The sequence below is a fragment of the Aquarana catesbeiana genome, linkage group LG10 (genome assembly GCF_042186555.1).
Source record: "Aquarana catesbeiana isolate 2022-GZ linkage group LG10, ASM4218655v1, whole genome shotgun sequence".
Classification (NCBI taxonomy): domain Eukaryota; kingdom Metazoa; phylum Chordata; class Amphibia; order Anura; family Ranidae; genus Aquarana; species Aquarana catesbeiana.
Genome location: NC_133333.1, coordinates 192,658,641 through 192,685,030, shown reverse-complemented (window position 1 = coordinate 192,685,030; position 26,390 = coordinate 192,658,641).

Genomic DNA, 26,390 nt, shown 5'->3' with positions numbered 1-26,390 from the left:
TGTCACATTTGGCACCTTTCAGAGGGGGTTGCAGATACCTGTCTAAGACAGGTATTTGCACCCACTTCCTGGCATAGACTCCCATGGGAGTCTACGCCTCTTCCTGTCCCTGTCTCCTTGGAAACACACAGGTCCCAGGAGATAGCGGGGACCAGTTACGACGAGAAGCGAGACTCGTGCATTCGCAGTAGGGAACAGGGAAGTGAAACCGCAACGCTTCACTTCCTGATTCCCTCACCTAGGATGGCAGCGGCAGCTGCCGAGAGTCGAGCGAGTGATCGGCGTCGGCTCCCGACATCGCTGGACCCTGGGACAGGTAAGTGTCCATTTATTAAAAGTCAGTAGCTGCAGTATTTGTAGCTGCTGGCTTTTAATATTTTTTTTTAGGTGAACTCCTGCTTTAATGAGTCTCAAAGTGTCATCTGCAGTTGTTCACAGGTGCCCCATAGACTTTCCAGTCTGTGGAAAAATTGCTAAATTTGTAGTTATTCAGGACAAATTTTGAAAGAAAGAGCACTGAGCTAATATTTAAAACATAATGGTACATTAGCTATAGCCCATTCATAATGCACAGAGCACCTAATGCACAGGTAGCATGCAGAGGAGGAGGAAATGAACTGGCTAATGTTCAGGTCACCTACAGTATGAGGACGAGGAGGAAGAGTGGGTAATGTATAGGATAAGAGAGGTACTACAGAGACAGCATGGGGATACAATATATGAAGGGGGGGCTAAAGGATTAAAAAAGACTGTGCAATACAAATTGATAACACCCCCCTCCATACATACATAGATCCTTTAATTCATGAAATTCTCCTTCAGTTCAAAGTAAACCCTAGTAGTGTTTACATTTGTGATCACTGTCACTGGCCACCACAGCACTCACAAGGTAAAAAGCCACTTTGATTGGCTCTTTGCATTTTCCTTGAGATCTGTGCTGTCTAATGACAGTGAAACTGCAGGCATTGTACAGGTATATTCTACATGCACACAAGTAGTACAGAAAACACAATTTTTAAAGAGTGCTACAGAAATACTAGACCAACAACCTACTGGTAGTGAAGAGGACAGAAGATGTGACCCAGAGGGATGCCTGGGAATTTGGCAGCCAAATAAGATTTCCACTGTTCATTTGGAGGATAGAGATGTGAGTGGGTCCTGCTTATAGGATGATATGGAGGACTATATGCCTGCATTTTTAGCATTCTTAGCATTCTTATGAGTAATTTATTGGATTGTATGAAGTAGTGTTAAAGGTGATGCACAAGGTTGGTGCATTTTTGCTTCCTGTTATTCTAGTACAATTTGAAGACTTTCTAGATCTTAAGGGACCTGCAAGGATGTGAATGAGTTTATGACATCATGGAAATTAGATTAGTGAATGAGAAAGAGTTTTCTAGTCTAGTGTGTTTGACCTATAAGCTTTAACACTCGAGCACTTGTAGTGTTTGTTTTTTACCTACTGGGCTCAAAATGGCAAGTTAAGAAGAAGGGAATGCAAATAGTCAAAAGCGCCTTCCTCAGCATCAAGCTCCACCATTCAGGGAAAAAAATGCACCCCAACCCCCAAATTGTTGTTTGGAGCATCACTTTCCTTACCCACCAAACTGATTGCCCCCTTTCCTGTGGTTCTCATTCAAGTAGAAGGCAACCTGCTGCAACCAGCAACCTGTAGATCAAGCTGTCTTTTGACCCCGCCTCCCTCCCCTAGTTTTTGGACAACTAGCACCTTTGACACATTAGCCATCATTTTTTCCCAGCTCCCAATATCTACAAAATAGTTCTAGTGAGATGGGTCCTGGTTCCAATCACCTCTAAATGTGACTCTTCATCAGAGAGTGTGAACCCCATGCTGTGGTTAGTGTACCAGTGTTTCATCCAAGAGCAGGAAGCCTCAATAAAAGGTGGGGGAAGTTTAGAGTATCTGGAGAAGATAAAGAAAGAGTTACAACCAGAAGAGGTGGTCTGCTCTCAGACTTCAGTTAAGTTAAGATGATTGTGTGTAAGTTACTCAGCACTCAGTTACTATGCTTATGGATAGACTAACATTTAGAGAGAGAACTCAATGAATCCTGCTGGAAGATTTGGAAGGTTAAGTGAACAAATTGCTAAACTAAAGACAACCAGGGTTATTCAATAATTTCAGAGCCCTTACATAACACCTATCATTGTGGTTTGGAGGAAGAGCAGCTCTATTAGAATGTGTATTGACTACCGTACTTTAAACTGAACCCCCTTCAGGGCATCTCTGGACACACCATGGTTAAAAGTTCTTTTGCCCACACCATATGTTAGCAATTATTTTCTAGTTCTGTGTACATGCTACGTTTAGTTCATTTGTGACTACAAATTTATTTCTTCAGGGACCAGAGACTTTCAGTGGAGGACTCCTTTAACAAGCGGGAGTATCACAGCCCCAGCACTAACATCTTTTTGGCTGTGCTGAAGTTACTCCTTTTCTTCAACCATTTGATTGATAGGCTGCTGGCAAAGTGGAGAGATAAGGGGTTGGATTGCAGCATTTGGTGGCTGGACATTTAGCCCCATCCTTGTACCAACCTGAGCAGGAGACAGGAGCTTGGGGAAAAAGAAAGAGAGATTGGCTTCATGGATGTACAGGGGAAGAGCAAAAATCCCGAAGACATGCCAGTTACTGTCAGAAAGAGGCAGGAAAGAGATGGGCAGGCTGTCAGACTGGGGGGGGGGGGGACTTAGCAGTTAGAGAGCCAAGAAAAGCAGGGCCTGTTCTTCCAGTTGAGCTTCTACAACTGGAGCAATAGGCTAAGGGACAGAGAGCTGGGAAGGAGGAAGAGGGTTTATGCTAGAGAAGGAAGGCCCAGGGCCCTCTCACCTGACCCCCTAGAGATGTACCAGCAGTTTAGAGACCAGCCAAGGAGATGCAGCCTACATTCCTAAAGCACATTTATCTGGCCAGAGCCACTTGGGGCTACTTTTATCTACCTCCATCCAGCCCACAGGTGTAACTATTGGGGGGGGGGGGGGGGGACTGCTGACCATATGACATCTGCAAATAATTGGTGTGGTGTAGGGGTTTTGGCCACCTTTGTATGTATTAAACTTGCTCATTATCTTTGGAGCTTTGCAGCTGCTAGCAGAGCACTACCTACTGGACTACTTCACTTATTCTTTACCTGTGCATTATAATTGCTCTTGGTTAGAGATTGAGTGCTCCAATGCAGGGTTTTTATTTGATCCTCCACTGGCCAGTGGAGGGCCCAACTACAGTATATACTACAACTTATATAGGGCCCAACTACAGTAGCTAGGACATACTTTTCTTTGTATCCCCTCGCATAGACTCATTCTTTATATAATTTTTGTCAGTTGGAACATTCCATTTTCTACATCTGAGTGTGCTTGGCAAGGCCTTTAACAGTTTATAAGAGTGAACAAAAGTGATAGACCCCATCTTAATGCTGTTTGTTCCAGTATTTGATAATGGGTTAATCCTGGCATTGTTGAATCTGTTAAACCAGGACTTCTCTTTAAGGTCTCATTAAGATCTGTGGATTCAAGAAATCAACGCAAAAACTCACATTTCCACACACTTGCCCATAATGTACAAAATATGCTTGTGGTGCAATTAATTGTAATGACACCCCAAACACAGCTGGAATTGTATGCTTTGTCACGCAAATAATGCGTGGTTAAAATGAAACAACCCACAAAGATCAGAGGACCTTGTTACACTGCATACAGGGCAGCCCATTCAAGTGAAAGGGTCGCACTATGCTGTCCCTCACAAAAGGGCAAAAAAATGTGCATTAGTATGACACACAAGTGTGAATGGGGCCTTAGAGCTTCCTCCAGCTTCAGTAAAGACTTTTTTTTATCACTACTGAGTTGTCAGGAGTTATGGGTGGGCCACCACTGGTCAAAATGAACCCAACATTCCAGCAGATGCTTAGGGAGTAAGTGCTACACTAAACACAGTGTTAATTACACATTTGGGACCAATTTGTAATTTTCATATGATCCCTTGATCTCTTTAGTTCTATCATTATGTTCAAAAACTATAAATGTCACTAGCATTGATTATTTACCTGTCTGTTCAATTATGCATCAAACAGCAGCAGAAATAAAATGCCTTAACCACTTAGCCACTCTAGAATCTGCCAAAAACCAAGAGAAAAATCACATAATTACGTAATATAACTGGATTTACATGTAGTAGTTAGGGAGGATTTAATGTATGTTTCTTTTTTCTTGAGATATATTGGTGGTGGAAACAAAAACCTTTCCCTGCTAACCTGCTGACAGCAGAATGTAAACAACCATGTAGGCTTTAAAAATGTAAAAAAAAAAAAACGTGCCCCCCCCTCCCCAATCCATACCAGGCCCTTCGGATCTGATATGAATCTTAAAGGGAAACCCAATGCCAGGATTAAATAAAAAAAGATGTGAGGTCCCCCCCCAAAATCTGGCATTCATTTAAAAAAAAAAAAAAAAAAAAAAAACAGCGTGGGGTCCCCTCCCTTTGTACCTGGTATGGGCTTTAAGGGTAACCCCACACCAATTAATTTTTTTAAGAAATGATCTGGGGTTCCCCTAAAATCAATACCAGACCCTTATCCAAGCATGCAGCCCAGCAGGCCAGGAAAGGGGGGAGGGATGAGGAACGAGTGCCCCCCTTCCTGAGCCCTCAACATGGGGGTGCTTTTGGGGAGAGGGCCCCCCAAAGCACCTTGTTCCTATATTGATGAGGACAAGGGCATCTTCCCCACAACCCTGGCTGGTGGTTGTGGGAGTTTGAGAGCAGGGGCTAATTGGAATCTTGAAGTCCCCTTTAATAAGAGGGCCCCCAAATCCCAACCCCTCCCAATGTAAATGAGTATGGGGTACATAGTACCCTTACTTATATACCAGAAAAAAGTCCCCCAAGATAGACCCAACGTCAATCACAAGGAACACTGCAAGGAAAACAAACTCCCACCACTCGCCAAATATGCGTGCTCCCAGAGGAGGAGATCTTGCACTCCAGCATAAAGACTTATGTATACATTTATTATTTTCACTGGTGTGAAAGGCAAGATCACCCACGCCTCCACACTCCAATGTGTGTGCTTCTCTCAGGAATGAGCTTAATCTAAGATTAAGCCCATTGTTGAACGAAACACATTAGAGGATGGAGGTTTGATATTACCTTTTACAACAAACATTTGCTTTTATTCTAGAGTGCAACACCCCCCCCCCCTTTATTCTACAATGTTTGCCTAGTTTGAAATTGATCATATAGTGAAGTCCAGATTCCTGTAGGACTTGGCACCCTTATCTTTAATAAAGTAAATTAGAATCCACATTCTGTACCTAGGAAGGATATATTTCATGGCCCAACTCCAGCTTTTTTTGTTAAAGTGTTACTAAACTCAGGACCCTGCATTCACTATATCTAGTCTCCCACAGTACAATGAAAATGGAAGTGCAATATTTTAGTAAATATAAACTGCTAAATACCTTTTTCATCAGCAGTTAGAGCAGTTTTGTGACCTCTATCGGTGTCTGGTTAAAGCTTGTAAGAGGAGTTTTCATTCTGCTCTGATTGTCCTATAAGGCTGCAGGACCCTCTATCTGGACAGTGCTGATTGGCCCTGTGCTGATCACATGCACTATCTCAGAAAAAAACTATTTAGCAATACACACCAAACTAAGCATGCACAGCTTGTCCTCTAGCCTTTGTTTTATCAGGAGATGGTTTGGTTTGGGGACTGTGGAAGAAGGGGAGGAACAGAGAAGACAGGATCAAACAGCTTTTTTACACAATGCATAGGATTAACCCCTTAGGTTCTTCAGTGAGTATAACAAGCATGCTTTACTGCAAATACAGACTGATTTTTACTGTTGTGGGTTTCGTAACACTTTAAATAATTCATATATTTTTTGCCATGACCAAGCACCGGACTACACATTCTCTTTTGTCTTCAGAGTTGACCAATGCTCAGCCTCATCCAACAGCTTCCTGTGAGCCCAGGCTGCAATGGACACAATCTCTGACCTCAGCATGGTTTCATAGCTTGAGCTCAAAGAACTGGTACACTGAATGGCAGTAACATGTTAGAACATTTTGATGCATAAGCACCTTTTTTTACAGCTTTAAAGATCACCCACACTTCAATGCAGCTAAGAAAGTACAGCACTTGTTAAGTGACCACATAGATGATGTTCTGTATTAGGGAATGCATGCTTAAGTTTATTCAAATTGAAATGAGGAGTGAGATACAGGGAGGGGAGTAGAAAAAAATGTTACGTTTTTATTTAAAAAAAAATAGGTTTTTATTAAGAGCTTTTCTTTATAGCTTGTGTTGGGATTTTGTTATTTTCTTAAAAAGGGCAAGCTGAAGTTAAAGATGCACCCTTTTATTTATTACATTTTATATGCAGTCATATTTCCTTTTATTGGAGAACAATGCTAATTAATATAAACGTATTCGGTATGAGAGGCCAGGTCTTTGTTATTCCCTTTGTTGTAATTTATTTTGCCTTTCTTGCCCCAGCAGGAACTGTATTATTTATTTGTTTGTCTCTGTATGAAAATGTCTGTCTTTCCATATTTCTATTTGTGCCTCTGATCAAAATCATTTATCCAAACAAGGGCACCCCTGATTAATTCAGAACATCAAGAAAATACACAGGGAATTGTGCCTGACAAATAAGTTAATGTCACAACCAAAGGAGATAAAAATGAAATGTGTGTGACTGAACATGTGCCTTATTAGAGAAGCAAGCTAATGAATGCATGAGATATCAAGAAATGTCATAATGTTTATTTTATATTCCTTTGCAGAATCTCCTGAGATTGGTTCCTAATATAATGACAGAATTTGAAGCATTATTCATATGTTTATTTACTTTACAGCATTTGTAAAGTCATTTTTTATCTTTTAAAATATCAATTATGTTATACGTACAATGATAATGCACAGAGCAGCTCCGATCCTCCTCTTCTTGGGTTCCCCACAAGCGCCCCTGGCTTCTCCTCTTCTCAGTGTGCCGTTGTAGTAAGCGGTTTCCTAACATGGCACACCTGAGGGTTCAATGTGGAGCCACGCTGCCTGCATCTATAGACAGAGACAGCGAGGCTCAGCCCTGGCCCCTCCTTCCTTGTCACAGGATTTCGCTGACAGCAAAGCCTGTGAGAGTGGGAAGAAGAGGAGAGAGTCACTGCAGGTGGTCACAGGGCTGGATCGAGTTTGGGCTAAAGTAAGTTTAAGGGGGGTGAGGGGGTGATACACATATTGAAATATTGTTTACCTGAATGCAGGGAATTTCCAACCACTTTAACAGCAACGATTAATAGTAAACCACTCTAACTGATGGAAGTAGCGAAATCAAGAGTTTCCACTTTATCAAAAATTCTGCTAAATCAGGATAATTTTTTATCAATATTTCACTACTTGAAGAGATTCATTGTATTCAATGAGGGAAGTGAAATGATAGGGGTTTTATAATGGTTTCTAAGGGTGCTATAGGATTTAAATAGCTTTGAGAGTTAAAGTGGTTCAAAAGGAAGAAGGTTTTTAGCTTAACGCATTAAATGCATTGAGATAAAAACACTTTCTGTGTGCAGCAGCCCCCTAATAGTTACCTGAGCCCCATCTTGATCCTGCAATGGTGCACTAAAGCATCGCTTGTCTGGGACTCTCCCTCATCATTGGCTGAGACAGCAGTGGATACCATTGTCTCCAGCTGCTGTCAATCAAAGACAGTGAGCCTATAAAGAGAGAGAGAGGGGGCGGTGCCAAGCCACGGCTCTGTGTCTGTGTCTGCTTGCTGTGGGGGCAAAAAAAGGAAATGTCCTTTGCGCTACTGTGAATAACTGTGGAAGGTGCCTGAGTGCAACACTAAAATAGTGATAATCTAAATGATTGCTGCAAAACCTGATGGTGTTCACAATAACACGCAGCAGTGAATGAAGAAATAAAGTGATCTCACGCAAAGTTAGAAAATCACAAAAAAACAATGGAATGAAATCCACTGATAAATAAATAATGTAACAAAAATAAATGCAATAGTAATAAAGCCCACGTCATTTTTTTTTTAAATTTTGGCCGGGGTTCCACTTAATATCCATATCAGACCTGAAGGGCCTGGTATGGAATTTAGGGGGACTCCTACATCATTTTTTTTTTTTTAATTTTGGTTCGGGGTTCCCCTTTGGGGAATTCCCATGCCATTTTTATCAATGAACTTCTATGTGTATTGTCGGCAATGCAATAGCCGCGGGTAGTTTTAAATGGGTTTTTTCCTTCAAAATGTCATTTTGCTGTCAGACTGTTCTAAACACAGGAAACATGCGCCCCTTTACAGGCATACTATAGACACCCCCCAGGTACGAAATTTAAAGGGATATTACACTTTTATTGTTTGACTTTAAGCATTATTAAAATCACTGCTCCTGAAAAAACGGCCGTTTTTAAAACTTTTTTTTGCATTGATCCATGTCCCCTGGGGCAGGACCCAGGTCCCCAAACACTTTGTAGGGTAATAACTTGCATATTAGCCTTTAAAATTAGCACTTTTGATTTCTCCCATAGACTTTTAAAGGGTGTTCCGCGGCATTCGAATTTGCCGCGAACACCCCAAATTGTTCGCTGTTCGGCGAACTTGCGAACAGCCAATGTTCGAGTCGAACATGAGTTCGACTCGAACTCGAAGCTCATCCCTAGAAGGGAACTCTTAAGGCATCATCATACATAGACATTTTGGACAATTTCATGGTCCCAACTTTGTGGGAACAGTTTGGGGATGGACCCTTCCTGTTTTAACATGACTGCGCACCAGTGCACAAACAAGGTCCATAAAGACATAGATGAACGTGTTGGGGTGGAAGAACTTGATTGGCCTGCACAGAGTCCTGACCTTAACCCTATGGAACACCTTTGAGATGAATTACCATGGAGAGTGTGAGCAAAGCCTTCTCGTCCACTTCAGTGCCTGACCTTATAAATGCGCTTCTGAAAGAATGGTCAAACATTCATATAAACACACTCCTAAATCTTGTGGACAGCCTTCCCAGAAGAGTTGAAGCCGTTATAGCTGCAAAGGATGAGCAAACTCAATATTGAATCCTACAGATTAAGACTAGGAAGTTCATGTGCATGTAAAGGCAGACGTTCCAGCATTTCTGAACGTTCAAGAAAATAATGCTTCTTGCTAAATCTTGATCTTTAAAGGGGTTGTAAAGGTTCATGTTTTTTCACCTTAATACATCCTATGCTTAAGGTGAAAAAACACCTGTCTGTGACCGGCCCCCCAGCCCCCCTGTTTTACGTACCTGAACTCTCAAACTTGTCCCACAGAAATGTGCTCTCTCTCTCTGCAGGGAGTTCTCAGGCTCTTGATTGGATAGATTGAGAGCAGCGCACCCATTGGCTGCCGATGCTGTCAATCAAATTCAATGACGGGGCGCTGGGGGCAGGGCCCCAGTCCTGCAATCGGCCTCTATGGATGCCGAATGCTGGACTCGGGAGCGCGCCCGCATGGTAATCCCTGGGAGAGTGCTTCTCCCAGGTAGTTATCTGATGTGGGGAGGAGCCGCGAGAGCTGCCGAGGGACCCCAGAAGAACAGGTTCAGGGCCAATCTGTGCAAAACATGCTGCACAGTGGAGGTAAGTATGACATGTTTGTTATTTTATTTTTAAAAAACCCAAACCTTTAGTGTCACTTTAAGTTTTGTTTGATAATTTCCATCTAAAAGGCTACATAAATAATAAACATAACTCTTTGCAATTCTCCTACATGCCCCAGAAGTTTAACATGACCCACTGCAGTGCTTCGTGAATAGTGTATAATACATAGTCATTTTTGATGGGTGTTGGGTGACTAGCTTGTACTGTACACATATAATGTTCCCAACAAGACAATATTAGTGAATCTCTGTTTTCTGCAGGCTAAGCTTTTCCCTGGAGTGTTTGCTTTTAGATAGATGTTATTTTTTTCTGTTCTGTCCTCCTATGTGCTAGAAACCTTAAAATACTTCATAAGGCTGTGAAGTGCCATGCAGAGAATAAGCAGAACTTCTGCTGCTCTCTTGCAGACACAGACTGCTACATCTAATTAGGGAGACTTGAATCCACTGAGATAGAGCCACGGGCACAAGAGGAGTACTCAGACTGTTGGCTTATTCTTTTCTTTTTATAGTGCTCTTCTGCTGATGGACCACCTAAGTTCCCTGCTCTCTCTGTGTGTGAAGTTAAGAAAACTGCTTTGTCAGTTATTTCTGTCCTTAGAAGAAGTCTGTATATACACTTTTAGAAAATATTTTTTAATGCTTAACTTCCTCTAAAAAAAGTAATAAATTTACTGAATGGTAATATTAGCAAAAATGGAAAATCAATTCAGCTGATAACTCCATAGAGTGCATGCTCTAATACCTTTTATTTCTAATGAGATTGTATTCTTCAAAATAATTTTGTAGGTAATACAAAGAAATAACATGTTGAACAAGACACAGCAATATGCCACATACAGCTTAAAGTCAAGTAGTATCCAGCCATTTACAATTGATATTGGTTCAGCTTATTAGTTGAAGAGACCAATTTTATGGCTAACATCTTGCAACCAACAATCAGTGACCTAGAAACCACAAATGATGTGTATTTATCTAGGGAGGAGGAGTCATAATGTCCCAGAATACAGGTAAGATGATCAATGTCCAGATTTGTGCCAGGATGTTGTTAAAAGCTAATTTCACCTTTATAAAATAATAATAATAATAAACACATCTTTTTGCATGTAAAAAAAAATGTGCATTTATTTATTTATTTATTTTTACTATGAGCCTGCAAAGCATTGCACCCGCGATCAGCAGATTGCAGGTGCCATGCAGGGCTCTTGCAGACAGTCTGTGCAAGCTGTATGCCCATACCTCGTATGGGCAGGCAGTTGCACAATGACAGGAAGACTCAAAGAACTATCTAGAGTGCTCATCGGAGCCCTGGTAGTTCATTGAGAACTACAAGCCCACAGCCTCAAAAGCTGTTGGTACTTTTAGCTTTCCCATTCACAGAAGATCCTCCGCTTGCTGTCAAAACAGTGGATCGTGGGGGGCAGGGGGGCAGTTCTACAGTAATCTGTTACATGTTACACCCTGAATATGTAACATGTTAAGAAAGGTGAACATATACTTAAAGGGTTGCAATAACTCTGCCAATGGATGTGTATCAAGTTTGTTTGTTTCAGCAGGGTTTGGATGAAGGAAAACCATATGTAGAGGGGTGCAGTACATTCTATGAAGAATAAAGAGCTGCAACAACCTGTGAAAAGGAGATAAGTAAGGAGATAATTAAATGAACAAATTGAAGTATGCCATCCTAGGTATCATCTTGAATTGGGTAAAGATCCAACTCGTATTTTCGTTTACAGGGAATTCAAAATGTAGGTAAAAATGTAACCAGTAGCTGAACATAAGCTACAGAGATAAGACCTTTATAATGATCAACTTGAACAATAGTGTCAGTGGATCTGAAATGCATACCAGAGCTAAAGGTATAGGTAGAAAACTTCCTGGTCTAAATTGAAGTCCATTTGTAATTGCTGAAAAGATTAAAAAAGTGGTTCGCAAGTAGGTGAGATATCATAAGTATACCTAATAGGTCAGAGCTCAAAATTTCAATTCCTGAGCTACTAGCCAGACCTTAAGGGTTACTCGCCACCAGTTGCCCTGCCCCTATATCCGCCCCTAAATACACCCTCATAAATTATCACATGAAATTACAATTAAATATGTTATGCAGAATTAAGTTACAAAAATAAATATTAACAGCAACTTTATCAGTGGCCATCAGCGCAGCCTCACCTGTGCTCATCAATGCAGCTGCACCTGTGGCCAACAATGCAGCCGCACCTGTGCCTAACAATGCAACTATACCTGTGCCTATCAATTCAGCCTCACCTGTGTCTATCAATGCAGGCACACCTGTGCCCAACAATGCAGCCACACCTGTGTCTATCAATGCAGCCACACCTGTGCCCAACAATGAAGCCTCACCTGTGCCCAACAATGCAGCCTCACCTGTGCCCAACAATGCAGCCTCACGTGTGTCCATCAATGCAGCCTCATGTGTGTCCATCAATGCAGCCTCATGTGTGTCCATCAATGCAGCCTCATGTGTGTCCATCAATGCAGCCTCATGTGTGTCCATCAATGCAGCCTCATGTGTGTCCATCAATGCTGCTTCACCTGTGCCAACAATGCAGCCTCACCTGTGCCCAACAATGCCACTTCACCTGTGTCCATTAATGCAACTTCACCTGAGCAAACAATGCAACCTCACCTGTGTCCATCAATGCCACTTCACCTGTGCAGGGGAAAAGAGAGGAGAGGAAGAGGATTGCAAATCATCACAGAGCGAGGAACATCGCTGTAACAGCTTTAGTTTAAATTGCTGAGTGTTTCTCGCGTTCACCGTCACATACAGCCCTGCCTCCTGGCCCGGGTACTTTGTTATACGTCACGCATTCTGGCATTGGACCGGCGTTCAGTCTATCAAAGTACATCGACCAGGAGGCAGGACTGTATGTGACAGTGAGCTCGAGGAACACTCAACAATTCAAATGAAAGCTGTTAAAGCGATGTTTCCCGCTCTCTGATGATCCAGCTGACCTCTCTCTTCCACTGGGTGATCACTGGGAGAATGGCTTCCATTCAACCCCACCTGATGACAGTGCTTGCCCCCCCCCATCTGAGGCAGCCCCATGCTCGCTAGCCTTCATTTTCCACAAAATGCGGGTAGACGAGTGGAAATTTTGAGGGCTGTAATAGGTAATGTGGTGTGGGCTAAGGATGAATCCACTGCTGCAAGAGGTGTTCTTATTGCCATCATCCCATATATATAGTCGAGAAAAGGGAAAAAAGGGAAAGAATACTACATATATACAGTCTCTGCATATATGGTCTTTGCATATGCCTCAAAGAACATAAAATGCACGATTATAAATAGAAGATTTTTTTATTTAGTACATGACTCATGTTTTAACTATGTACTAAATAATAAATTCTTCTTTTTATAATCGTGGCATTTCATGTTCTTTGAGGCATATGCAAAGTCCCGCACTACATGTATGTAGTTTTCTTTCCCTTTTCTCGATCATAAGTATACCAGCTTTTTGAGAGATCCCTAGCAAGCCCTATGATCTCTAGCAAGCCCTATGCGTCTATTCAGACCTTCCCCATCTGAAGAAAGGCGGTCAAGTGTAAATGCATTTGATCATTTGAGTGTATCTAGAGCAAGTAAAGAACTAATTTCTGGGTGGCACAGTGGTGTTGTGGGTAGCACATTTGCCTAGCAGTAAGAAGGATTGCTGGTTCGAATCCCAACCATGACACTACCGGCCTGGAGTTTGCATGTTCTCCCTGTGCCTGCGTGGGTTTCCTCCGGGTACTCCGGTTTCCTCCCACACTTCAAAGAAGACATGCTGGTAGGTTAATGGGATTCAATCTAAATTGTCCCTAGTATGTCTGAATGTGAGTTAGGGCCCTTAGATTGTAAGCTCCTTGAGGGTAGGGACTGATGTGAATGTACAATGTCTATGTAAAGCACTGCGTAAATTGATGGTGCTATATAAGTACCTAAAATAAATAAATCATATATGAGACGATATGTAGGGTAAATTTTCTGGAGCCTGCTATACTGTATGTTGGCGTTTTGCAGCAATGAAATAGGGCCACCTGTTTGGGGTTGAAAGTGATCTTTTGGGTATTGGAGTATCTCCATTCTAATGGTTTCTTTTTCCACACAAGATCCCAGAAAATCATATTGAATTCTTTAAAATATTTAATCTAGCATTAGGGATGAGCTAACAGTTTGATTGTTTGGCGTTAGGATAAATATCCCAATTTTGTGCCTGTTCAGACTATTGTTCATCGGGAGCTAAAAATCACATACAGAAAATTTATTTTTACTTCTATAAATAACAGGATCCCTCTTTCACTAGTGATAGTCATCACTATCCGGGCCCTTCTCTTACATAGCTGATGATGCCTCGGGGACCATCAGGTTAATTTGTATGCGCCAGGTTGTCAAGGTTTTTCTTTTTTTTTGTGAGTCGGCAGGCATTGGGCGTTATAACTTATCATGTATTTACAATGAGGGATTTTTATTTCTTAATAAAATCCTTGTCAAATTTTTTGGTGTCTATTTCTAGGTGACATTTTTTTTTAATTATGTGAGTAAATTAAGGTAATTTGTACCCCCTACTCATTCACATTGAGGGGCTGGTATCTGGAGGCCCCCATTATTATTAAATGGGGGCCTCCAGATTCAGATCAACCTCTCACCTGAAGACCCCTACAACCACTGGCCAGGTTTGTGGAGTAAAGGCCCTTGTCTTCATCACCATGACCCGCCATGTTGAGGGCATGTGGCCTGCTATGGTTATCTACTTAAAGACCGCCTATCACATATATATACTGCGGCAGGGCAGCTCTGTTGCACAGGAAACAACGTACCTGTACGTTGTTTCATGCAATAGATAGCAAGGGCGCTATTCTGTGCATGGAGGAGGAGCCGATGGACGTGCCTGGTGGACCCAATGTTGGCCAGCCACCCTTGATCGCTTCATAGAGAGGCAGAATGGGGATCTGCCTATATAAACAAGGCAGATCCCCATTCTGACAGGACAGCATGGAGATCTGCAGTTCCAAATTATTAGGAACAGTGATCTCTGTGTTGTTCCTGTCAGCACTTCCCCCACACAGTAAAAAAGCACCAACAGGGAACACATTTAACCCTTTGATTGCCTCTGTAGTTAACCCCTTCCCTACCAGTGTCATTTATACAGTATTCAGTGCATTTTATTTTAGCACTGATCATGTTATTGGTGTCACTGGTCCCCAAAAAGTGTCACTTAGGGTTAGATTTGTCAGTCGCAATGCCGCTGTCTCGCTAAAAATCGCTGATCACATCCATTACTAGTTAAAAAAAAATCAAAGTCCATAAATCTATCCCGTAGTTTGTAGACGCTATAACATTTGCGTAAGCCAATCAATATGCGTGTATTGGGATTTCTCTTTACCAAAAATATGTACAAGAATACATATTGGCCTAAATTGATGAAGAAATTTGTTTTTTTTACATTTTTTTGGGATATGTATTATAGCAGAAATTTAAAAATACTGTTTTTTTTTCAAAATTGTCTCTCTTTTTTTGCTTATAGCGCAAAAAATTAAAACCACAAAGGTGATCAAATACCACCAAAAGAAAGCTCTATTTGTGGGAAAAAGGACATCAATTTTATTTGGGTACAGTGTTGCACGCTCGCGCAATTGTCAGTTAAAGTAACACAGTGCTGTATCGCAAAAAATGGTCTGGTCATCCTTTCCAGGGCTTCCAGAAAGTTCGTCCCCCTTTTTCTGGCCAGTCAGGGGGCATGGTCGGATTTAGAGTTTGTTATGGGTTTTTAGGGGACCTCACACTTTTTTTTTATGAGGTATCTCCTTAAAAATCCATACCAGACTCAAAAGGTTTGCTATGCATTTTTGGGGACTCTACGTTATTTTTAAAATTTTTTTATTTATATAGGATATCGTAAAGCAGCGCTCAATACTCTAAAGCAATACTTAACCACTTCCCTACCCACATATAGTCATATGACGTCCTGGGATGGGATCTCACATCCTGGGTGGACGTCATATGACGTCCTGGGATTCCCGGCCGTCTAGGGGGCGCGTGCGCGCCGCCGGGGGCGCGCGCCCGCCGCGTTGCTCAGGACCCGGTGCAGGTGCCCGGCGGTCGCGATGTCCGCCGGGCACACACGATTGCCCGTTAACCGGGCCGGACCGTGGATCTGTGTGTGTAAACACACAGATCCACAGCCTGTCAGGTGAGAGGAGACCGATCTGTGTTCCCAGAACGGAGGAACACTGATCGGTCTCCTCCCCTTGCACGTCCCCTCCCCCTACAGTTAGAAGCATTCCCTAGGAAACATATTAACCCCTCCCCACCCCCTAGTGGTTAACCCCTTCACTGCCTGTCACATTTACACAGTAATCAATGCAATTTTATAGCATTGATCGCTGTATAAATGTGAATGGTCCCAAAAAAGTGTCAAAAGTGTCCGATGTGTCCGCCATAATGTCGCAGTCACGAAAAAAAATCGCGATCGCCGCTAAAAAAATAAATAAATATATTTTTTTTAAAAATGCCATAAATCTATCCCGTATTTTGTAGACGCTATAACTTTTGCGCAAACCAATCAATATACGCTTATTGTGATTTTTTTTTATCAAAAATATGTAGAAGAATACGTATCGGCCGAAACTGAGGAAAAAATTTGTTTTTTAAAAAAAAATTGGGATATTTATTATAGCAAAAAGTAAAAAATATTGTGTTTTTTTTTAAATTGTCGCTCTTCTTTTGTTTATAGCGAAAAAAATAAAAACCGCAGAGGCGATCAAATACCACCAAAAGAAAGCTCTATTTGTGGGGAAAAAAGGACGTCAATTTTTTTTGGGTACAACGTTGCACGACCGCGCAATTGTCGTTTAAAGTGCGACAGCGCTGAAAACTAAAAATTGGCCAGGGAAGGAAGGGGGTGAAAATGCCCTGTATTGAACCGGTTAAATATAAAGTGCTAATATATATCTCAATTCCCAATGTGCCAACAGTGCAATACAATATCATTAAAAAATTGTCCGGGACAATTTTTAAATGATATTGTATTGCACTGTTTGCACATTGGGATGTGAGATATATATTAGCACTTTATATTTAAGTATTGCTTTAGAGTATTGCGCGCTGCTTCACTATATCCAATATACCTGCATTTGGTGCTGGCAACACTATAGAAGCTCAGCAGCTGTATACACCTTTTGCATTAAGCACTTTATTACTCCAATCGTTTGCACATCTAGTAGCGCATTAGTATTTCACATATATTACATTCTTTTTTTCATTCTTGCTGCAGCAAAAGTGATATTTCAAAAATAAAAAAGGACACAGTTTAAGCAATCAAAGCAGGCTGTTGCAAGTTACAACCCACATTCACTTGTGATCACTGACAAAGTTTTTACGCAAAATATTTGTTTCTTTCCATGCTCTATTACACAATAAGAACCTGTGTCGATAGACTTTTGTTCGCAACAACATAGCTTCTCCCCACATACAAATCTATGGGAATGCAAAAGCAGCCTGAAGCAGGTCAGCTGCAATTCAAATGCACCTATCGGTGAATTCTGAATAATATGTCTCAAACTGATGTCAAGAACAAGCAGCATTTGTCTATTGACATACAACAAGCTCAACAACAGAGCATGCAAGCACACCATTTAGCTCATTCCATAAAGAAAAACTTAGGCAAAAAATCCTTTATTCATCATTGCAAATTGTAGAATATTTCATAAACACAGAATTCCTCCTGTAAACAACTGATGTAGCAAAGTGTGAGAATACACTTTGTGAATGTATGCTTAGTACTGCATGTCCTATTGGCAAGCTCTATTTTGTGTTTATCAGCTATGGCATTCAGCAGATGCTTTTTGCTCTGGATCACCACCTCAGTTTTTTGTTGGATGACATGTGAATGTCACCCTAGTAATAGAGAGCTCTTTTAATTAGTTACTTGAAAACAGGTCACAGATAAAAGCTCTGACATTGCCAATCAATATAAAACCTAAGGGGTGAATAAACAGCCAGTTCACAAGACAGAATATAAAAGTGCTGGTTGAGTTAATTAAGAGATGGGATTCTCTGATATTGTAAATCTCTCCATCAGCATCTCATAGTTTAGCTATAACATGAATGTACAGAACACCAGACTATGCTGATCTCTACACCTATGGCCTAGATGATTTGGAGATTTGTTTCACCCTACTTAATTAACTTGCTGCAGCAAACGTCTTTTTGAAATTGAGTCACAATGTTGTAAAATACAATAAAGACCTCCTGAGTCCCTCCCTAGGGAAAGAGAGCCTTGACTGATGCGGGCATGGCTAGGTGCATGACAAGGGGAACGATTAGTTGGGACATGTGGGATTGGATGGGCCTGAGCTCAGGAAATCATGTGCCCCAGGGAATTCTGGGTCTTTCGGAAGAGTCGTTGGAAGAGCTGCCCACCCTCCCGCCCCTTTTTTGCCTATATTATGGTATGTCACAGCTTGCTTCGGTTTTCTTGACCTTGCCAGCAGTTAAAGTTGCTGTAATGGGCTATGCCCTTGTTGAAAATTGGAAGTAGGCTGTCTGTCCAGCACTTATGGTAAGGACTGCCCCCACTTCCCTCTTTTGGTTACGTGCTCACAGTATGACTGTGACTGGCACTGGTTAAATATGTTCACATGTTATGTGTTGGAATTTAATAAAGCTGTGGCCTTGCCCTTTCCAACCTAATGGTTGGAAGTGTCTTATTTAATGGGGTAAAGAGCAAGGGGTGGTGGGGGATTTGATCCCTTGGTGTTAATTGAGACCTAAGCCCATTGCACCTCAGCAGTCAAGATAGTCAGTTCATTTTGTTTTTGGTTGTTTTTTTTGTATGCACATCTTGAATCTTGTTTCTTTTTTTGTTAAAAATGTAACAGTTTAAAAAGGCACACATGCATACTGTCTCTCTTTCTCTGTCCCCTCCTTTAACCACTCCCAGCCCAAGGCCCGTCATATGACGTCCTTGACTTTCAGTGGGAATATCTGAATGATGCCTGTAGCTACAGCTGGTGATTCTGTGCACCATAAGAATGATCATATCGGCAGTTCCGCTGCTTGATTGTTCTTACAGGCGACATTCCCCCTCTCCCACCGCTATCCTTTGCTTCTCCGGGCTCTCCCGTGCCATCGGGGACCCGGAGAAAGAATCAGTCACCGTCGGATGATGGCCATAGAGATTTCCGGTGACCAGATGGTCACCAGTCATCTCTATGACCATCAAAGGCCCAGACGCGGTGTTATGATGTCACGTCTGGGCCCCCATTGTAAACAAAGCCGCGATTGTGGCTGGTAAGCATGAGATTGTGAATTTATTTTTTTTATCTCATGCTTTCCAGCCTGGAGGAGAGATGCAGGGTCTTTTGACCCCGCATATCTCCATAAAGAGGACCTGTCACGCACCATTTTTATTACAAGGGATGTTTACATTCCTTGCAATAGGAATAAAAGCGTTTAAAAAAAATGTAAAAGAGAAAGTGTAAAGATTAAAAAAAGAAAGTAAAATAAACAATCAAAAAAAAAAAAAGTAAAACACCCCTGTCCCCGTTAGCTCGCGTTCAGAAGCGAACGCACACATAAGTTCCGCCCTCATATGTACACGCTGTTCAAACCACACATGTGAGGTATCGCTGCGTGCGTTAGAGCGCGAGCAATAATTGTAGCACTAGACTTCCTCTGTAATGCTAAACTGGTAACCTGTAAAGAATTTAAAAGCGTCACCTACGGAGATTTTTAAGTACCGAAGTTTGGCGCCATTCCATCAGTGTGCGCAATTTAAAAAAATTACATGTTGGGTATCTATTTACTTGGCGTAACATCATCTTCACATTATACAAAACAAATTGGGTTAAATTTACTGTTTTGTTATTTTTTAATTCATTAAACTGTTTTTTTTTTTTTTTAAAACGCGTTTGAAAAATTGTTGCACAAATACCGCGCGACGACCGCCATTTTATTCCCTAGGGTGTCTGCTAAAAACACATATATAATGTTAGGGGGTTCTGAATAATTTTCTAGCAAAAAAATGATGATTTTTACATGTAGGAGAGGAGTGCCAGAATAGGCCCAGTATGGAAGTGGTTAAAGTGACATTAAAGGCAATTTTTAAAAAAATAACCAACATGTTATACTTACCTGCTCTGTACAGAGGTTTTGCACAGGGCAGGCCCAATCTTCCTCTCCTTTGGTCACCCACTGACGCTCCTGGCCCCTCCCTCCTGTCGAGTGCCAAGCAGGCATGCTCCCATGGTGTTGCTCTGCCTGTCCATTCAGACATGGAGCCAAGGCTCAATCCCATCACCTCTCTGCCCTCAATGGCTTACTGGCTGTGATTGACAGCAGTGGGAGCCAATGGTTCTCACTGCTATCTCAGCCAATTAGGAGTCCCTGGAGAGCTGGTTAGCACATTGCTTGATCAAGAGAGAGCATAGGTACGTATTAGGAGGGGCTGGGGAGAGGGAGGCTTCTGCACTCAGAAGGTTTTTTTTACCTTCATGCATAGAATGCATGAAGGTAAAAAAATCTTCAGCCATTAGAACCACTTTAACCTACCTGACGGTATTCCCGAGTCTGGCTCGGGGTGGATTTTCAGTACCAAAAGTGGTAACCCTGAGCCACACTCGGGATCGCATCGCAGGATCCAGAAAGTGGTTACTTACCTTGTCCCCAGGATCCTGTGATGTTGCCACGCTGTGTGTGAGCCATCCTCCGCCGGATCTATTACAGTGCCGAGCTCCATTCCCTGCCAGCGCTGCGACGCACGGGGACGGAGAACAGCGCCAAATTCAAAAAGTAAAACACACAATACACATACAGTACACTGTAATCTTACAGATTACATTACTGTATCAAATTATTTCACATCCCTTTTGTCCCTAGTGGTTTGTCCAGTGCCCTGCATGTAGTTTTATATTATAAATACTGTTCTTTCTGCCTGGAAACTGGAGATTGTCCATAGCAACCAAAAAGTGTCCCTTTACATCAAAAGTGGTTGCAGAATTGAGCGATAGTGATTTGTGGGGAAATCCGTCATCAATCACTGAAAGTAACGACAGCGACAATTCTGCAACTGAGCAAATTTCAGTTTTTTTTTTTTATTACATTATTGAATAATTTTTATTATTATTATATTATTATTTGTTATAATTATTTATAGTTATTTATTATATTATAATTTATGATTTCATGTTTCAAACTTTATCATACCCGGGATGTCTACTAGACTCTTGTTTAGACAAATTTAAGTGAGTTATTCCTAAGAATTACTGGCCTACAATATAAAACGACAAATTTCCATGCAAAATAGTTGTACTGCTTTCAGCATCAAAAATCTGACATAATCATACCGCCAGGGAGGTTAATTAGTTATGGTTAAATTCCTCACCTGCAGAATATATATATATATATATATATATATATATATATATATATATATATATATATATATATATATATATATATATATATATATATATATATATAATTTGAACACATGCAACTGCATATAGATGGCAAATGCAGAGTTTGTTAAGAAAAGGCTGCATTTGACCTCATTGTTTGCAGTTCACCATAATACAACATGCTGCATCCAGAGAACTGCGGCACAATGCAATGCAGCTCAAATGCAGCCTGTGAGCTTTTTATTTGTACTGCTCAATTAAAGCTTATGGAATTTCTCTGACCTGCATTTTATATTTAGTTACGGGATCGTAGACAGTACGACATGGACATAATAAATAAACACCACACCAAAAATTAATTAAGATCATATATATATATACATATATATATACATACATACATACATACACACACATATATATATATATATATATATATATATATATATATATATATATATATATATATATATATATATTTTTTTAAACAATAGCTTTTTTTTTTTGGGAATATAATTTTGGCTGCGGCTATTTGTCATTGTTTTATTTTTGATACCATATAACTTAAGAAAATGTATATCATCCTTAATACATATAACACCTTTTCTAAAACACACCCAGCTCAGCCACTCTGACTCAAGCTGAAATAAACTTCCAATACTTAAATTTTTCATTTCAATTTTTTATCAACAACCTTCCCCAGCTCAGCCACTCAGACTCAAGCCGGATACCATTCATATTTGATGAATATATAAAGCCGCGATGAAAAAAGAGGGGGGTGGAATTGGGTGGGAAGCTCCGCTGGATGTTTCTCCCTCAGGCGACTGGCCACGAACCCCGTGAGGAAGCCCTTTTTATAGGGTACCCATAGGGTTCCAGAAGCTTCCATGGTTCATGTGATCTTTTTTAACCAATAAAACCCAGAACCCTAAAACTGGAATATTCCAGTTTTACCTCTGACCTAGTTGACCTATAATGAACCCACTCACTAGTCACAGCAAGAGGGAGGCCTTTGAACTGCACCTTTCACAATCCCATAAAGAAAATGGGGGCCTTGAAACAGGCTTTCCCTCCTTTTCTCTGTATGGGATCATAGACAGTATGACATGGACATAATAAATAACCTTGCAATCCAGACCAATCCTAGCAGCTTCTGTAGCAGCTCCAATTCTGAAAGAATGTGATGAAATTTTTATATTATCATTCAACTGCAAAGACTGGCAACATTTAGATAAAACCTTATTAAATTGGAATTTTGTCAAAGGTGATCCGTCTGCATGTATAAAAAAAAAAAAGACTCCCCACATCAAGGCGAGTAGCTAAATAGGTCTGCATACACATCACCGGGCAAATTGGCGAACCAGGGCATGAAGATAAATTAAGCCTGGTACCCACATGTCATTGCAGTAACTTAGGGTTCTTTTTATTGACTGAAATTATTTCAGAAATGCGCAATGCTGCAAAAAAAGCTAAAGTAAATACTGCATTAAAAAGTATAGTCTCATAAACAGAAAAGCAAACTGAACTATTCCTCATGCATAAAGAAGTCAGAACATCAGGGGTAATAGGACTCCTATCATCAGGGGAAAAATTACCCTTCTTGTATCCCTTCAATGCCTGATGAACTGTAAAGAAACTCAGACAAGACGTCAGATTGTTCAGTTTTTGAAAAAAGGAAATTTCCGGACAGTGTCTTGTATGTATGAGACCAGGAATAATGTTTACTCATTAGAGATTCTAAAAACAACAAAACTACAGGTTCAGAACACGAAAACATGTCTATGTTATGAAAGTTCAAAAATTGCAACCATAACATCCAGGAGGATTCATAACCAACCCACGAGATCACTTAATACAGTCAGAAGCTAAATAATTTCCCATACATGTTGAGGGAAGGCATACCTTGAGAATCTGCCGTTGGCAACAGGAAAAAGAAATGCTCCATCTGTGAACAAGAAAGTGCATCTGCAAGTGTATTCTCCTTACCTGGAATATATCATGCCTTGACCCAGATATTCAAACAAAGACACTGGTATACCAAGTAGCGCAGTAGAGAAATAATCGATGGTGACCTTGAAGAGAGGCAATTAACAACAAACAGAACACCCCTGTTATCCGTACTAACAAGGAGCCTTTTATTTGCAAAATGCTCTCCCCAAATCTCAATAGCCACTATTAAAGGAAATAGTTCTAGTAGCTATTGCTACTAAAACCTTTGCTTATCCAATCCGCAGGCCATGGAGCCGAACACCAATGAGTGCCCCAAATAGCTCCAAAGCCAACGGATCCAGCAGAATCAGTAAACAACTGAAAGTCGCTATCTACAATGAATTCCTCCTGCCAAAAAGTCTTACCTTTAAAACGGGGGTCTCAAAGTACCGGCCCATGGGCCATTTGCGGCCCGCGGACCAGTTAAAAATGGCCCGCAGGCAGGGCCGATCCAGGACGTCTTTTTGTGCTGACAGAGGGGGAGGCGCCGAAGAGCGTTACCTCTTCTTCTGCTCTGTCCTCTCCGCTGCACGCTGCTACAGCCCAGAGAGAGAACAGAGCGGAGGAAGGATCCGCCCATCGCCCCACCCACCTATGCACTGACCTCAGGGCGGAAGATTGTGTTCTCTGGGTCCCCTATCACTAGGCATGTGTGTAATCCAGGAGGAGAGGACTCGGGAGGCGGATGGTCCTGACTGCCAGGAGAGGTGAGTGAGCCATCACACTAAGGCAAAGTCCTTAGTGGGGTAACTGGGGTAGAAATGTGTGCAGTGTGGGTTTTTTTTTTTGGAGTGTGGGGGGATTTGTGCAGTGTGGGGGTTAATGCGGGGGGTTAATAATGCGTTTGCTGACATCAGTGCTGGGGGTTAATAATGCGTTTGCTGACATCAGTGTTGGGGGTTAATAATGCGTTTGCTGACACCATTGCTGGGGGTTAATAATGCGATTGCTGACATCAGTGTTGGGGTTAATAATGCGTTTGCTGACATTAGTGATGGGGGTTAATAATGTGTTTGCTGACATCAGTGCTGGGGGTTAATAATGCATTTGCTGACACCATTGCTGGGGGTTAATAATGCGATTGCTGACATCAGTGTTGGGGGTTGATAATGCGTTTGCTGACACCAGTGATGGGGGTTAATAATGCGTTTACTGACATCAGTTCTGGGGGTTAATAATGCGTTTGCTGACATTAGTGATGGGGGTTAATAATGCGTTTGCTGACACCAGTGCTGGGTTAATAATGCGTTTGCTGACATCAGTGTTGGGGGTTAATAATGCGTTTGCTGACATCAGTGTTGGGGGTTAATAATGCGTTTGCTGACACCATTGCTGGGTTAATAATGCGTTTGCTGACATCAGTGTTGGGGGTTAATAATGCGTTTGCTGACACCAGTGATGGGGGTTAATAATGCGTTTGCTGACATCAGTGTTGGGGGTTAATAATGCGTTTGCTGACACCAGTGATGGGGGTTAATAATGCGTTTGCTGACACCAGTGATGGGGGTTAATAATGCGTTTGCTGACATCAGTGCTGGGTTAATAATGCGTTTGCTGACATCGGTGCTGGGTATAGTATATTATTGCTGGTATTGTTTATTGAAGTTTTGAAAGTTTGCATGCGGCCCCCATGGGATATGAAAACTTGTCATGTGGCCCTCTGCCAATTTGAATTTGAGAACCCTACTTTATTATTATCGAAAGAGGTACCCGACAGGGTTGCCCATTATCTCCCTTATTATTTGCCCTTATACTCGAACCCATGGCCCAATACATCAGAACAAACCAAACTATAACTGGCATTGAAGTAGGAGGTATTACACACAAATTATGTATATTTGCAGACGATATATTACTTTTTCTATCATCACCACAGGTCTCTGGTCCTAACTTAATACCAGCTCTGGATGGATTTGCAGCCCTATCCGGCCTTATGATTAATCCTAAGAAATGCCTAGTGCTTAATATTTCACTCACAAACATGGAATTGATCCCGGCTAGGGCTGCACTCCCATTCACATGGGCAGAAAAATCAATCCCATATCTCGGAATTCATTTAACAGCATCTCATTCTGACTTATTCTCAACCAATTATCCTCCTGTATTAAGACGGATCACAGACCTAATAAAACAATGGTCGCAACTTCCTTTATCCTGGATAGGGAAGATTAATGCAATCAAAATGACTATTCTACCCAAATTGCTTTATCTATTCAGAGTCCTCCCTATTCCAATTCCTTCCTATTTTTTGAGAATAGTACAAAAAAGAGCAACTTCGTTTATATGGGGCTCTTCTAAACCACGTATACCTATACACACACTACATCTTCCCAAAAATAAAGGAGGCCTGGGATACCCTAATTTTACTAACTACTACAGAGCAGCACATTTGGCCAGTCTGTCCAAATACCATGCAAAACAGGAAATCCCATTATGGGTATGTATAGAGGCTTTAGAAAATGACCCTCTATTAATATCAAACTTATTATGGCTTGATCCTAATGTTGACTAGTTCTGTATTTTGTGCATACACCTCAATCATTGTAGTAGTATGGACATATACATATCTAGATCTGAGAGATCTTACAACAAAGAGGTAGTTCGTTCCGCAATACACATTTATTAATAGGGTTACATAATCTATACAAAGTACACACCAGACAGTATTTACAACACAATATACAGGGTAGGTCTCCTGGCTTACATGGTATTTACAAATTACCCACGACACCCATATTTACAGTACAGTATAAAATACAAGTATATTAGATTACCTGTTAACTTCAGGTCAGCCCATGGTGACTGCTGTCTGTTCCCACACCAAAGAGTGAGTTAGCTTGGTCACAAAGCATTTTACCCCCCCCTCCTTTCTGTAGTGTGGCTAATATAATTCTCCCTAATTGGTCACTGTACTTAGTAAATGTATATTGGGCACAGCCTGATTGGATGAGTCAAAGAAGGCTGTTGTTTACTACCCAGGGAAGATGTTATCAGGGAGAACAAAAGGCCAACCTTTGAAGTTGAACTAATTACAATAACACCAACACAACACTCAGTACTTTAAATATATTTCCCTCTAACTGAAATATATTTCTAATTGCAATATTTTACAGTGATTAATGGAGATTTCACATAATCCCATAAGGCAACAGATGGCCCCTTGTGGCCAGTTGAAAATATGAGACTCGGCCACACCTAGAATAATGGTTTATGTGCAATCTCCTTCAATATCTGGCACGTTTGGCTTTGTCCTCTGAAATGAAATAAAACTCTTTGAGAAGAGAAAAAAAAACTTTTAAACTCTCCATCCCTACAGTTCACATTTCTGGATCCCAGTATCGGTAGTCATTAC